Consider the following 15364-nt stretch of genomic DNA (forward strand, 5'->3'; position numbering starts at 1 on the left):
GATATGATGTGGCAGCGAGACACCACACGGACACCACCTTCCTGTTTTATTTCTTTCATTCCATAATCTTTCTCAACTCATACTGCAATACTAAATGGAGCCGAAGAAAGTTATTAGTGCCAGCATTTTGATGAAGAAATTGAGAAACAAACAGAATTCAAGAAATAACTCAAGACAAACAGGAAGAAGGTGTCTGTGTGGTATCTCACTGCCTCGTGTCTTTGGAAGCGGTCATGTCGTCAATGAAGGTAAAAGTAACCATAAGTATTCTTTTATCCCTTTCCTGAGGTTCCACTGTATCACTAATCTGTTATGCCATTGATTATTCATTCCCATAGTACTGACCAAATGTGGTACACTTCTATATTTTACTTGTTGGCGTTCTGATCACTTCATTATTTTAGACCTGGAAATCAAGTAGTATGCCATTTATCAAGGACATTGCACCTCTCATCATTAGTTCACACTAGGCCGCACGGTGTTTAGCACGTGGGCCACACAGATCGGGAAGACCAGGGTTGGATTCTCCGCTTGGATTCTCCCACATTCCAAAAACATGCTAGGTTAATTGGTGACTCCAAATTGTCCATAGGTATGAATGTGAGTGTGAATGGTTGTTTGTCTATATGTGCCCTGTGATTGGCTGGCGCCCAGTCCAGGGTGTCCCCCGCCTCTCTTGCCTGAAGACAGCTGGGATAGGCTCCAGCATTCCCCTGTGACCCTCATGAGGATAAGCGGTAGAAAATGAATGAATGAAAAATAATAACAAAAAAGGGCTGCATGAGGATCAAGTGGTTAGTGCACATGCCTCACAGCTAGGATACCCGAGTTCAATTCCACCCTCGGCCATCTCTGTGTGGAGTTTGCATGTTCTCCTTGTGCATGCGTGGGTTTTCTCCGGGTACTCCGGTTTCCTCCCACATTCCAAAAACATGCTAGGTTAATTGGCGACTCCAAATTGTCCATAGGTATGAATGTGAGTGTGAATGGTTGTTTGTCTATATGTGCCCTGTGATTGGCTGGCGATAGGCTCCATACCTGCGACCCTATTTAGGCTTATGACTAGATAGGACGAGGCGATTACAGCTGTCCTACTTAGTCACGAGCATGAACGGTGAAACCTGCTAGGATGAGAGGTGAAATGTCTTCTCAGACAACCTTAACAGTCCAATTGTGATCGATGAAATATATAATTTCTTAGCCCCTTTCCTCATTCCAGTCATCTGGTATTAATCCATTGTTATCTTGAGGAGTGGACCAAGTTGTCTCATTTTATAACATCAGCTGACATAACGGTACACGTTCTTTTGAAATGTCTTTATGAATTGAAGAGATTGTTGAAGAACCCATTAAGAGAAAATCTGTGCATGTAGTGTTAGTCTAACAGAACATGTCGCATTTAATAACTCAGGATTCTCCAATGCTTGAAGACGGCACTTTATTAAAACCCTGGACTCACACTGACTAAAATGCTCTACACTTTGAATTCAACACATATTTTTGGATTGAAAATGTTCCTGGTTACAACGTAGAGCCACTTATTGTGTTTGCGTGTGTGTATGTGCCATCAATAATCAACTGTAATGGACATGTCTACATTTGTCCACAAAATGAGAATTCTTGTCATGTTGCCTTACTTGTATGTGTCCTCCAGAGGGCAGTACAGATATGTGTGTTGTTGGATTCAAACCCATCAAACTGATGACTCCTCTCGTGGGTGACCTAAAGGCCTTGCACCTTCAGCCTGGGATAGACTTGGAAATAACCACCAGCTCGACTTGTGCTGCATGTCCTTGATAATGTGACCTGTAGATCAGCCTTACTAATCCAATGGTATGAACGTACCTGCTGAGTGTGATGTTCATATGCGTTTTACTGACCATGAATTAATGACAATTTATAATTAAAATACTAATTGAAATATGTCTGATTCTGTGTGGCGTGTGAATTCACAAGTTGGGTTTTTTTTTTAAGTTGAAAAACCCTTTATTTATGCAGTAAGTAAAGGCTGCATTGTGTTTTTGAACTGCTGAGCCGTTGAAACGGCATATGAGCATCATAATGCAATGATGCATAGCTGCGCCCTCAGGGATTTGTCCTCATTTGATGAAAGATCAGGGACAGGACCATATATATTTAATATTCAGCTCTGTACATTTGAGTGGCGGCAGTGTGATCTGCTACTGAGGTTACATGAACACATCTATCACATGTAAAGTGTTCATGAAGCTGCCCGCACATGTATGTAGTCATTAGCCTCCTGCTAGCCACATTACTCAGAAGCGGAAAGAAGAAATGAAGCTTACTCATCATGTCTTTTGTTATTGGTTTACCTCCAAAACATCTTCCAATTTCCTGAAGGGACCTACAGTATATATTTTAAATAAAAGTGCTGCCTGTCCTGAATGTTCCGGAGTGTCTATATTATTAAGAACTCTATCATATTGACGTCATCAAAGTAGGTAACATGAAAGACATTCAATTGCAAGCACATTGTGTGCGACAACTGCAAACTTTGAATGGCTTGTTTTTAATTAAAATGAATCACAAAAGATGAATCACTGGCAAAATCTGTTCTCGCTGATCATGTTTTTTTCCTATTTGATTCTGAATGTTGCAAATACTCTCATTTAAACATATTAACACAATTCTTTGCTTGCTGATTAAGTTCTAATGCAAGCAGTGGAGGTTTTAGCTTTAATGTACCTTCTACTCCACGGTTCGGTGGCACCGCGCCATCTTCTTTTCCATATCATTTATTGCCACATTAACTGTGCGTTTTATTAGACAAGACGTGTACAAGTTCCCCTTGATAAGACAAAAAACATTTCACTGCGTAAATAAGTAAATTGTTTCTTTGTGGCAGGGGTGCACGACGCCTCCATCAATGTACACTCGTACATAATTAACATGGCGGAACCGCGACTAGTCATATCATATTGCGAATTGTAATGTAATGTGGTACAAAGTGATGACACAAACTTTATCTTTTCCACGTTTCTTCTATTCTCCTCACCTCTTTCCACCACCAGCACATCAACTAACAATCAAAACTCACAAAACTTGAATGTCATGTAGACAAGCTAACCGCTACTTTCTGGAAACGATGACGTCATAGCTCCGTTGCCGTCACGTGACCAGAAGTGACAAGAGGACAAAATTGACTAGCATCACTCACCCCAGCCCACTCTTTCGTGATGTTGTTGTTTTATATTTCCAAAAATGACTTGCAGAAGTAATTCCACTTCGTCGTTAGGCTATACAAGCCTGGGAAACTGAAGACGACAGACTTAATGAATGTTTCTTTCTTCTTCGGTGTTCTTTTGTGGTCTTGTGTCACGTGGTGTGTGTTTACAGCGCCACAGCAGGTGTGTCGTATGTATTACAAGGTTTTGTGTACTACTGTGGAGGCATTTTTTTTCAACCCGGAAAAAAGTAATCCCAGACACGTTTCCGTGTTTGAGCAGTATTGGGTGTGCCTGTATCCCGCCTGGAGAGGGCGCCGATCCGACACACATATCCTGCCTGACCTTGATGAGCAAATCACGGACAGCTTTTTTCCCCCTCCTGCTTGCCTTGTGCAATTGAACTGGACAAAGCTCCTGTATTTTGCTCTTCCTTCTTGTTGCACTTAAAGTAGTTTATTGTTAATAGGAAAAATACACAAACATACACAATAGAAAACATTTATCTCCCTTAGTTGGGGGCTTGACAGAAAATAATTGAGAACCACTGTTGTACTGTAATCACTTCATTCAGGTTTCTCTTCCTCTTCTCCCACCCATCCTCCCACTGTACACTGGCACGCAACTTTACATGCACACACAGACCTCGGCTTTTCTCTTTCCAGTTCCTATTGTGTTCTGCTCTCATGGTCATGATGTTCTCAAGCCACACACTGAGTAATCAATAGCCTGAAGGTAGTACCTTCACAGACGTGATGGATGTTGAGGTTGATTTGCACATTCACAGCTGTCAGCTTAGTCAGAGCAACACCTACAGCATGAACTCTTGATGAAGGTTCAACCATTGCTCATACCGTCTGGCCACCATATTAGGTACACTTGTGCAATTTAATGCGATATTATTTTTTGCAACATTATAATGCTGACATCAGTAATGTGACGTGAGGTTCATGGCTGGTAAGGTCCTGACTCCTTTGGAGTAAAAAAAAATATTCTGTTTACTATATTGGGTAATACTAATAATTAAGTGAGTGTACTTATAATTGAGCGTAAAGGTGACTATAGTTCATGCCTACATGGTTTAATGTTAAATACAGTATTTGGAAGGTTGTACATAGGTTTTCCATACTGTAACTAAGAAAATATTCCATTTAAAAATAAGAATCCTACAGAAACTGATGTATCATGACCATTTTTGGAATAATTTAACTGTGAGAAACAGGGGAGTACTGTAATTCACTAAATACTTCTCTGTCACAATTATTTATTTGGGACTCCAGCCAACCACAGTGAAAGCCATTATCCATGATGACAACATGTAACAATGGTGAACCTTCCAACTAAAATTACCCCAAGAGCGCAGCAACGACGCACCAAAAAGGTCACAAAAGACCCCACAACAACATCCAAAGACTTGCAGACTCAACTGCCTCAGTTAATGTCAGTGTTCATGAGTCCACTATAAGAAATACACTGGACAAAAACAGCCTGCATGGCACAGTTCTAAGACGAAAACCACTGCAGATCAAAAAGAACGTTAAGGCTCTTCTCAATTTTTCAGAAGTTGAACATTTTGGAACGCGTGTGTCTCACTACATGTGGCGTAAAAGTAACACTGCATTTGGGAAAACAACATTACACCAACAGAAAAATATGGTGGTGGTAGTGTGATGGTCTGCAGCTGTTTTGCTGCTTCAGAACCTGGAATTCCTGCTGTGATAAATGGACTTCTGTTGTCTACCAAAAAAAACTTGAAGGAGAATGTCCGGCCGTCTGTTTGTCACCTGAAACCAACTTGGGTCACACCAACAAGTCTACCTCTGAATGGCTGAAGAAAAACAAAATGAAGCTGTGGAGTGGTCTAGTCCATGTAATCTTATTATGATTATTAGTGGTCCAAAATTTCTCCACAGTGCTACAAGACTCATTCCAAGCAGCAACGACTCACCAAAAAGGTCACAAAAGACCCCACAACAACATCCAAAGAACTGCAGGCTCAATTGCCTCAGTTAATGTCAGTGTTCATGAGTCCACTATAAGAAATATACTGGACAAAAACGGCCTGCATGGCACAGTTCTAAGACGAAAACCACTGCTGATCAAAAAGAACGTTAGGGCTCGTCTCAATTTTTCCGGAAATCATCTTGGTGATCCCCATGACCTGACGAGACAGAAGTTGAACATTTTGGAAGGCGTGTGTCTCACTACATCTGGATTTGGGAAAACAACATTACACCAACAGAAAAATATGGTGGTGGTAGTGTGATGGTCTGCGGCTGTTTTGCTGCTTCAGAACCTGGAATTCCTGCTGTGATAAATGGACTTCTGTTGTCTACCAAAAAAAACTTGAAGGAGAATGTCCGGCCGTCTGTTTGTCACCTGAAACCAACTTGGGTCACACCAACAAGTCTACCTCTGAATGGCTGAAGAAAAACAAAATGAAGCTGTGGAGTGGTCTAGTCCATGTAATCTTATTATGATTATTAGTGGTCCAAAATTTCTCCACAGTGCTACAAGACTCATTCCAAGCAGCAACGACTCACCAAAAAGGTCACAAAAGACCCCACAACAACATCCAAAGAACTGCAGGCTCAATTGCCTCAGTTAATGTCAGTGTTCATGAGTCCACTATAAGAAATATACTGGACAAAAACGGCCTGCATGGCACAGTTCTAAGACGAAAACCACTGCTGATCAAAAAGAACGTTAGGGCTCGTCTCAATTTTTCCGGAAATCATCTTGGTGATCCCCATGACCTGACGAGACAGAAGTTGAACATTTTGGAAGGCGTGTGTCTCACTACATCTGGATTTGGGAAAACAACATTACACCAACAGAAAAATATGGTGGTGGTAGTGTGATGGTCTGCGGCTGTTTTGCTGCTTCAGAACCTGGAATTCTTGCTGTGATAAATGGACTTCTGCTGTCCGGCCGTCTGTTTGTCACCCGAAACCAACTTGGGTCACACCAACAAGTCTACCTCTGAATGGCTGAAGAAAAACAAAATGAAGCTGTGGAGTGGTCTAGTCCACATAATCTTATTATGATTATTAGTGGTCTTATTAGCGGTCCAAAATTCCTCCACAGCGCCGCAAGACTCATTCCAAGTTACGGCAAATGCTTGATGGCGGTTGTTGCTGCGAAACATGCAAAAAATGAAGAAATCAGGACGGAGGCAAAAGCCTTTTTCACACCACTGTATGAGCAATTATTTCTATTTTTCAGATGCTTCTCTGTGACGATTGAATCAAAAACGTCATGAATGTCATGTCCTTCTTTCTTTCCTCACATTTCCTTTATCTTACTAGTCCTTGTCATGGTAATTTGCTCCACTACCTTTGCAACCATAATGTGAATATTTCTTTATATTTAGCCATGAATAGTATCAAAGCAAGGACACGTGCCATCTGAAAAAATGGGAGCACAGCTGCAGCACCATTTCCATAGTATACTGTATGCGTGTGATGACTTTACTGAATATAAAACTGGAACTGCACAGCAACAGCTGGGAACATATAAATGGCAGTTTTGTTTTTGCATACACAGTATTCTGTCATATAATGTATTACTTTTTGATGTGAACTTTGAAGTAGGTCATATGTATTTGTAACACTGCAGAGAATGATGAGCCAACTCATCACAACGGGGACATAAAAGCTGATGCATGAGGTTTCCTTTGCTGGAGAAAAGGTACACCAGATTATAGCACAATAGATATTAGCGACCTTAAAAATCAAAAATATTTTCAGTATGGGATGATTTCTGTGTAAAATGCTGATTAATGCCTTTCGAGTGTTGTGTCCCCCTTCCATTTCCCTTCACACTGTGCAGGCATGAGACGGCAAACCCAAACAAACATGTCTGCCGTGTGGAACTTATATGTGATTTGTGAGAGTCCTGATGTACAAGAAGTCCAAGCAAACATGAAAGAAAGCACCGGTGTCTTCCAGCTACTAACGATTGGTTTAAAGTAGCCAGACAGCCAATCAGCAGCAGGGACCCACAGCTAACTTCAAATTATTTATTATCACAATCATCACAATTCATTCATTTTCTACCGCTTATCCTCACAAGGGTCGCGGGGGATGCTGGAGCCTATCCCAGCTGTCTTCGGGATGAGAGGCGGGGTACACCCTGGACTGGTGGCCAACCAATCACAGGGCACATATAGATAAACAACCATTCACACTCACATTCATACCTATGGACAATTTGGAGTCGCCAATTAACCTAGCATGTTTTTTTTGGAATGTGGGAGGAAACCGGAGTACCTGGAGAAAACCCACATGTAAACTCCACACAGAGATGCCCGAGGGTGGAATTGAACCCTTGTCTCCTAGCTGTGAGGTCTGCGTGCTAAACACTCGTCCGCCATGCTGCACAATACATTCATTCATTCATTCATTTTCTACCGCTTATCCTCACAAGGGTCGCGGAGGGTGCTGGAGCCTATCCCAGCTGTCTTCGGGACGACCTAAAAGAAAAAAACAGCAACCAGGTAGATTGGCATTCAGAACCACAATGTCTCAGTTTTTGTTTCCCTCTCCTTTCCTGTGTGTGGTCTCTCTCGTAACCCCTCCCTCCTCCTTCTCATTGTCGACACATACGCCACACAGTTTGGCCATTCACTTGGGGATTTAACAGCAAACTCGACAAAAAATAAAAAATAAAAAAACGGATCGTTCAACCCAAAGAGTATCTTTCCATGGTTCCGGATCGTTCGCGAACGACCCATCACAAGAGCGCAGAGACTCCAAAAGACAATAATAATATTGCGCCTCATTCCAGCGGAGAGACTGAACGGACATACTTCAAGAAAAGTCTTTGTAGATATTTAACTAGAACTGAAAACCCGAATGTTTTCTTGAACGATATGTTGGTTCGTTTTGCGTGTGGAGCTGTGATGGACCGCGCCAGGAGCGGATGAGCATCGAGTGGTGTGGGGGTGGCCGGGGTGCAAGAGGACATCTGGACGCTTAAGGTAAGTTTAGCTGGTTTTTGTTTCATACACTTCAGTTTATTACGAGGTTTTAATGTAGTTTTGTGTAGTTGAATGATTCAACTTTTTACAGTTTTTAATGCAGCAGTAAGATGCTGATGCGTTATAATTATTATCCCCCAAGTGCTTGCTCCGTTATTATATTTGCATAGAAAGCGTGCCCTTGTGCATATACACTAATGTCCTGTTTCCACTATCAACAACTGCCTTCCATATGTCAGTTTGCCTTGCATTATTATATAATATTAATGAAGAGACACACAAAAAGTCTTGTGATCAGCAGCCATTAATGTGATTCCTTGTTATTTTGCTGCTTGTTTTCACATTCAGCTGCAAACCTTCAGAGACACATGTGGTAGTTTTCTACCATCCAGGTAGTTTAGTCCATATCGTGAAGCCCACCAAAACATTGCTGTGGAACACCGATACGAATCATCCTAAGAATCTACACTAATCTGCATAGCTCAAAAGATAGAAGATGCTGTCTAATGACCTCTTCAAGGAGCTCATGTTCTTACCCGCATCAGACAAACCGGCCTTTCCGTCAGTCAGCAGGATTAGGCAAAGACTGTTTTTCACTCAGTCAGTCAGGTCTTATCGAGTTTCTCTGGATTGAGATGTTTGGGGTTTGGCAGGCAGATATGGTGGCCAAGATTAGTCCGTTATATGGGTCTTAAAATAGGATAACGTAACATATCACGCTAATGGCTTGTCTTCCATTAAGAAGACAAGATCACTTTTGTTAGAAGCAGTTTTTTTAAAGGCAAAAAAGGCAGGTTGGACTACGGGCTGAACTTCTTTAATCAATAATCAGATAGTAGCAAACGGCTGTTGTGACACAAGGCTGGGAGCAAATAATCTTCTGAACTTTGAATCCATTAATATAACCAAGACTCTTAGTTATAGTACGTGTCAATTTATTGATTGGATTACATAGTTCATTATATCATTATTCTTTATATCAGGGGTCTCAAACTCAATTTCCCTATGGGCTACAGGAGCTAGGGTTTGGGCGAGGCTGGGCCGCATCAGGTTTTCCAAAAAAAAACAAAAAAAAACGCATTTATTAAAAACAGAAAAATGAATAAACTTTGCTTTGGTTCCGATTTTCTACAAGAAAAGCTCTGATAAAACATTCCACTGTTCTCAAATATCGTCATTTTTATTTTTCTACACAAAATAAGATCAAGAATAAAGAAAATCAATCAATCAGTAATAAATAAATATAATAATAATACAACGGCAAATAATTAAAAATTAAGAAACCACATATAGTTGGTGGGTAGACAAATTATTTTAGAGCCCTGTAGACATGACAAAACACGACTATAGTCACATTTATACTCTTTTTATTTACAACATATTGCGCAACTGCAGGGTCTTGAGACACATGCTAACTCGCAAACGAGAGAGCTAGCGACCTAAACGGTAGCCTCCAAGTTATTTCCTTTAAACTTAAAAAAGCCAAAAACTTACCACTTCCACACGGATAGGGAGGATAACTATTAACAGTTATTTAACCTTTAACATGAACATTAATCAAATGTAATATTTTTTTCTGGGTACATGATACCATACAGCATCCATATCAAACTTGCGCGGGCCGCACTAACATTAAACTTTCATATCAAGGCGGGGGCCTCAAACTAGTGTCCTGCGGGCCACATTATAGAAGTAAACAGAACGCATGCACTAAAGTCCAGCGTCTTCTGTTTTCCAAGGCTCGCCTAGATTTAGGACAAATTGGAATTATTTCTGCGAGTCATTTTGGAGTTTGAGACAACAAAATATCAGGAGAATGTTGACTGGGGTAAGTCAAAGCTCCGGGTACTCCGGTTTCCTCCCACATTCCAAAAAAAAACATGCTAGGTTAATTGGCGACTCCAAATTGTCCATAGGTATGAATGTGAGTGTGAATGGTTGTTTGTCTATATGTGACCTGTGATTGGCTGGCGATAGGCTCCATACCTGCGACCCTGGTGACCTTGCCCGAAGCTCCCCGCGACCCTCATGAAGATAAGCGGAAGAAAATGAATGAATGAATGAATATACTGTATCCATGCATCCATCCGTTGAACCACTGATCGCCATTTTCCACTGTAGCAAACACTGAAACAGTATAACTGTTTGTATTATACTCACAATTACAGGGTTTGCTTTTCATTCACCACCATTTCCACATAAACAATGTCAAACAGTTGGGCAGGGGGGCTCAACCTTTACTGTGGTTCTCTCATCCCACTGGGAAATCACTGACATGGTATGTGTCAATATAACATACCTGGTGAATGAAAGCTGCAACGACATCCGCTCTCATCAGTATATGTGACATCTTCATGCAGCACATGCAGGTAATTGATTAGTTCTGATTTACAGTACAGAACAAAAGCGTAATCACGAACTGTGACCAAAATGAGCGGCTATTTTGTAGTATTTCCTGCTGATTTAATAGTTTCTGGAGCTGGTGGCCTTGGAATGAGAAGCAGGTTTATGTGAATGCTTCACCTAAATATTTAATGTCCGTTTTCTTTGTATTATCTTCATTTGATCTACCCCTGTTCTTTATTCATTAGTGGGTTACGGTCCCGGGTGAGTGATCGTAAATGGGGTCTCACGTCACGCCTCTCTTATGCAAAGCCAGTACAACATTAACAAGTGCTGGCCTTAAATGCAGGTCTCTACTGTTTTTGGTCAGGTAGTTTCCTAATTAGTTATATTGTTTGTAAACAACATAAAAGATAATATTATGGGTTTCAAATGTGCATTTAACTATCAGGAAATTGATAAATTAGTCGCATTAATGCAGTTGTTGTATTTTCCGCTGTGAGACATAGTAGGTTAAAAGGTGCGCCGTGTTATGTGTACATTTGTGTGTGTGTTCAATGCATGCATGATGAGGTCTGCGCTACAAACACAACTGTTTATTTAATCAACACCAACCAAGACCGGTCTCTGACGCATGCTGTCCACACACACACACACACACACACACACACACACACACACACACACACACACGCACCCTCCACACACACACCCTTCCTGGTTAAATCACATCAAATATTCTCCCTCTCGTACAATGCTGAGGTCACCAGTGTGATGGTTAGCTAAGGTCCTGTCCACACAGAAACTTTCAGAGGATTTTTATTTTGGAATTTTGAAAAAAAAATAAATGTGAGCCCACACTGTAAGATTAGTAAATATTTGCATCCAGACAGGAACAGATGACGACGAATGATGTAATTACGTTCTGATGTAAAAACATGATGATGTTTTCCAAGGCTCGCCTAGATTTAGGACAAATTGGAATTATTTATTATTTATTCATTCATTCATTTTCTACCGCTTTTTCCTCACGAGGGTCGCGGGGGGTGCTGGAGCCTATCCCAGCTGTCTTCAGGCGAGAGGCGGGGTACACCCTGGACTGGTTGCCAGCCAATCACAGGGCACATATAGACAAACAACCATTCACACTCACATTCATACCTATGGACAATTTGGAGTCGCCAATTAACCTAGCATGTTTTTGGAATGTGGGAGGAAACCGGAGTACCCGGAGAAAACCCACGCATGCACGAGGAGAACATGCAAACTCCACACAGAGATGGCTGAGGGTGGAATTTGAACCCTGGTCTCCTAGCTGTGAGGTCTGTGCGCTAACCACTCGACCGCCGTGCCGCCCACTTTATTATTTATTATTTATTATTTATTATTTATTATTTATTATTTATTATTTATTATTTATTATTTATTATTTATTATTTATTATTTATTATTTATTATTTATTATTTATTATTTATTATTTATTATTTATTATTTATTATTTAGTCATTTTGGAGTTTGAGAACAAAATATCAGGAGAATTTTGACTAGGGTGAGTCAAAGCTCCGGTACTCCGGTTTCCTCCCACATTCCAAAAACATGCTAGGTTAATTGGCGACTCCAAATTGTCCATAGGTATGAATGTGAGTGTGAATGGTTGTTTGTCTATATGTGTCTATATGTGTTATCTGAGGTGCATTATTAAAAAATAAATAAATAAAAAAACCCTTACTGGATTATGGAAAACAGGAAGTGAACAAATGTAACAGTTACTGATTGTAAAAGTACCAGATGGCGGGGTAGAATTTAATAAGCTTTGCTTCTTCCTACTCCTTTTGGACATGTGGAACTGTGAACTGATTATGGGATGCACTCAATTGTAATCTGATGCATGTTCAAATGAAATAAAACCATTAACATTACCATTACAATTACCATTACCATTACCATTACCATTACCATTACCATTACCATATGTGCCCTGTGATTGGCTGGAAACCATTCCAGGGTGTACCCCGCCTCTCACCCGAAGACAGCTGGGATAGGCTCCAGCACCCCCCGCGACCCTCGTGAGGAAAAAGCGGTAGAAAATGAATGAATGAATGAAAAAAAACCTTAAACTGTATTATGGAAAGCAGGAAGTGAACAAATGTAACAGTTACTGATTGTAAAAGTACCAGATGGAGGGGTAGGATTTAATAAGCTTTGCTTCTTCCTACTCCTTTTGGACATGTGGAACTGTGAACTGATTATGGGATGCACTCAATTGTAATCTGATGCATGTTCAAATGAAATAAAACCATTAACATTACCATATGTGCCCTGTGATTGGCTGGCAACCATTCCAGGGTGTACCCCGCCTCTCGCCCAAAGACAGCTGGGATAGGCTCCAGCACGGCCGAGACCCTTGTGAGGATAATCGGTAGAAAATGAATGAATGAGAAGCCGTTTTTAAAGAAAGTTTCATTTTCGAAAACATAGTTTTTGACCTGAAGACGCTTTTGTGTGAATAGCCCCAAACTTCAAGTGACCACAGGTTAAAGAAGTCATAATTTATCTTTTAGACATTTTACATAAAAGACCTGTACCAGGAAGTAAAATATGTTGCGTTGAACAAATTTCCAAATGCAAAAATCCAGTGAAAAGTCCAATATTCTGGGCAATCACCGCACATTTTGGGTTGTCAACTCCCTGGAAAATAAGGGACATCTTATTGGCAGCGTTGATCAACCTGATTTTTTTCCCTATTTATGTTTGTGAAATGAGTTTTTATATCCACAAAAAGCTGAATCGAAGCAACTTGACTCTTCTTGCTTTGTAGACGTTCCACCTCATTTCAACCTACACAGATTTTTATACTATTTATATTTATCCGTTGACATTCTATGAACTATTTTTGATCCTCGCAGTCATCAAAATAGGGGACAAAGTGCATCCCTTTTCAGCTCAATACGGGACGCGTACTTTTATTTGTAAATACGGGACAATTCTGTTTTTCTAGGGGCGGCTGGCAACCCTGATGACATCACCTGAAATTATATTGTGTGAAGCATCAGCTAATCATGGGAGACCCGGACGATGTTGCGTGTAGTCAATTTATTTTAGAGAGACCAGCTCGAGACCATAGTATGACAATTAAAATTAGACAAATAATTCAAGGCGTAAAATTATTAAAAAAATATAAAAAATATTAAAAATTATTAAAAAAATATAAAAATATTAAAAAATATTAAAAATATTTAAAAAAATATTTAAACAATTATTAAAAATTATTAAAAATTATTTAAAATTATTAAAAATATTTTAAAAATATTTTAAAAATATTAAAAATCATTAAAATTATTAAAATTATAAGTGTAAAATCATGTGTGTTAAATATATGTTCTGGCCCCCCGCACAATTTTGTTAACTCAATGCGGCCCATGAGTCAAAAAGTTTGCCCACCCCTGATCTAGTCAGTGATAAAAGCATATTAAGCAGGCTTATTGTTTTACATTATTTCTAGGGACCTTAGTAAGTTTTCACCTTGGGTACAAATTATAGCTGTAAAAAGCTTATTTGTTGCCTTAGCAAATTTACAATTTTTTTCTGAAATTATGCCAAGGTTTTTTTTTTTTTCCCCTTTATAGGTTCATGACAGACAATGGGCCGATAACAATCTACGTAATCAGTGTGTTTTCTGATCTGTTTGTCATTTGTTAACTGGATGCAATGACTATGTTCAAAACCCCCTCAGTTTTGCACGTGTAAATACATTTATACTTTCACGTGTCTTCTTCGGGTGTTGCGGTTCCTTTGTTCAGCGGTCCTTGAACACACCATGTGTGACGCAGATTGATACTTATGTGTACGACTTTCTCCGACGCTTCCTTTCACCTTGTCCTTTTTCACAAATGTTAATTATGTATGTAAATGCACAGAGATGAGCTTTAATAATATTAACTATGTGCTGCTGTGCATTTTTGCTTTGTGCATAATATCATGCAATATGCACTCATATGTATGTCCATTTGGTTCATTAATAAGCCTTGTATTGAATTAATTTTCTTATTGATTTCTATGCCTGTAAATGAAAAATAAATAAGCAAATAATAAGACATTTTTTAATATCATGTCATAATATATCAAAGATGTATTGCAACTGTGAAAAGTTTGGATAAACTCATTTTAAACCTATATTGGTACACGTTTATGTAGTTTCGATATATACTTTTGGAGTGTTAAGTTACAAGACGATGAATTAAGTGTTAAGTGACACAGTGAGTGAGACTGTTATGTTGTTACATGTTGTTATATAATGACTTCTGCAATTTCCGCCGGGGTCACAGGCTTGTTGTGAGTGCACTGATAAGCGTGTGATTGGCTGCTGGCAAAGAAAGAGCTACAATTTCCTCATTGAGTTGCGAGCGGCACAGTATTTAAAGGGGATCTATTATGCTCCTTTTTCCACATTTATTGTGTTGTGGTCTCCTATAGAGCAGTTACATACAATAACCTGCACAGAATTTTTTTGTTTTTTTTCTGTTTTAATTTATTCCACCCACGGCCCAGGGGCACACCCACTCCGCTGTGATTGGTCACACGCCCAAAGTGCTTCCTATCTATGAACCATATAAGGAAGTCCGCCCGTCTGTGACATCACAAAAGGGCAGTTTTACCACGCCTTTTGAAACCGAACGTTTTGAGCCATCCCAAACTCCTTTTAGGGCTCACTTACAAACCTCATTATCTGAAAATTTGGCAACGTTTAACACAATAATACAACATTCTTACTACATTTATGGGTCAGAAAAGTGGAAAAAGCATAATAGGTCCCCTTTAAACAATCAACTGTCACAACTGTTAGAATTTTGCCAT

At 39.8% G+C, this 15364-nt stretch overlaps 2 protein-coding genes across 4 annotated transcripts in view; one reads left to right on the forward strand and one right to left on the reverse strand.

Annotated features, from left to right (window-relative positions):
• The window catches only part of mycbpap (mycbp associated protein), a 49707-nt gene extending 46400 nt beyond the window's left edge, over positions 1–3307 (reverse strand). Inside the window, exon 1 of the mRNA XM_058083974.1 lies at positions 3179–3307. The gene's annotated coding sequence lies outside the window, so the exon portion shown is untranslated. The remainder of the gene's footprint in view (positions 1–3178) is intronic.
• A 4500-nt stretch (positions 3308–7807) lies between these two features.
• The window catches only part of gcgrb (glucagon receptor b), a 32569-nt gene continuing 25012 nt past the window's right edge, over positions 7808–15364 (forward strand). For all 3 annotated transcript variants that reach the window (XM_058083992.1, XM_058084000.1, XM_058084006.1), the window contains exon 1: positions 7808–8166. The gene's annotated coding sequence lies outside the window, so the exon portion shown is untranslated. The remainder of the gene's footprint in view (positions 8167–15364) is intronic.

The sequence above is a fragment of the Doryrhamphus excisus genome, chromosome 1, assembly GCF_030265055.1.
Source record: "Doryrhamphus excisus isolate RoL2022-K1 chromosome 1, RoL_Dexc_1.0, whole genome shotgun sequence".
NCBI classification, from domain to species: domain Eukaryota; kingdom Metazoa; phylum Chordata; class Actinopteri; order Syngnathiformes; family Syngnathidae; genus Doryrhamphus; species Doryrhamphus excisus.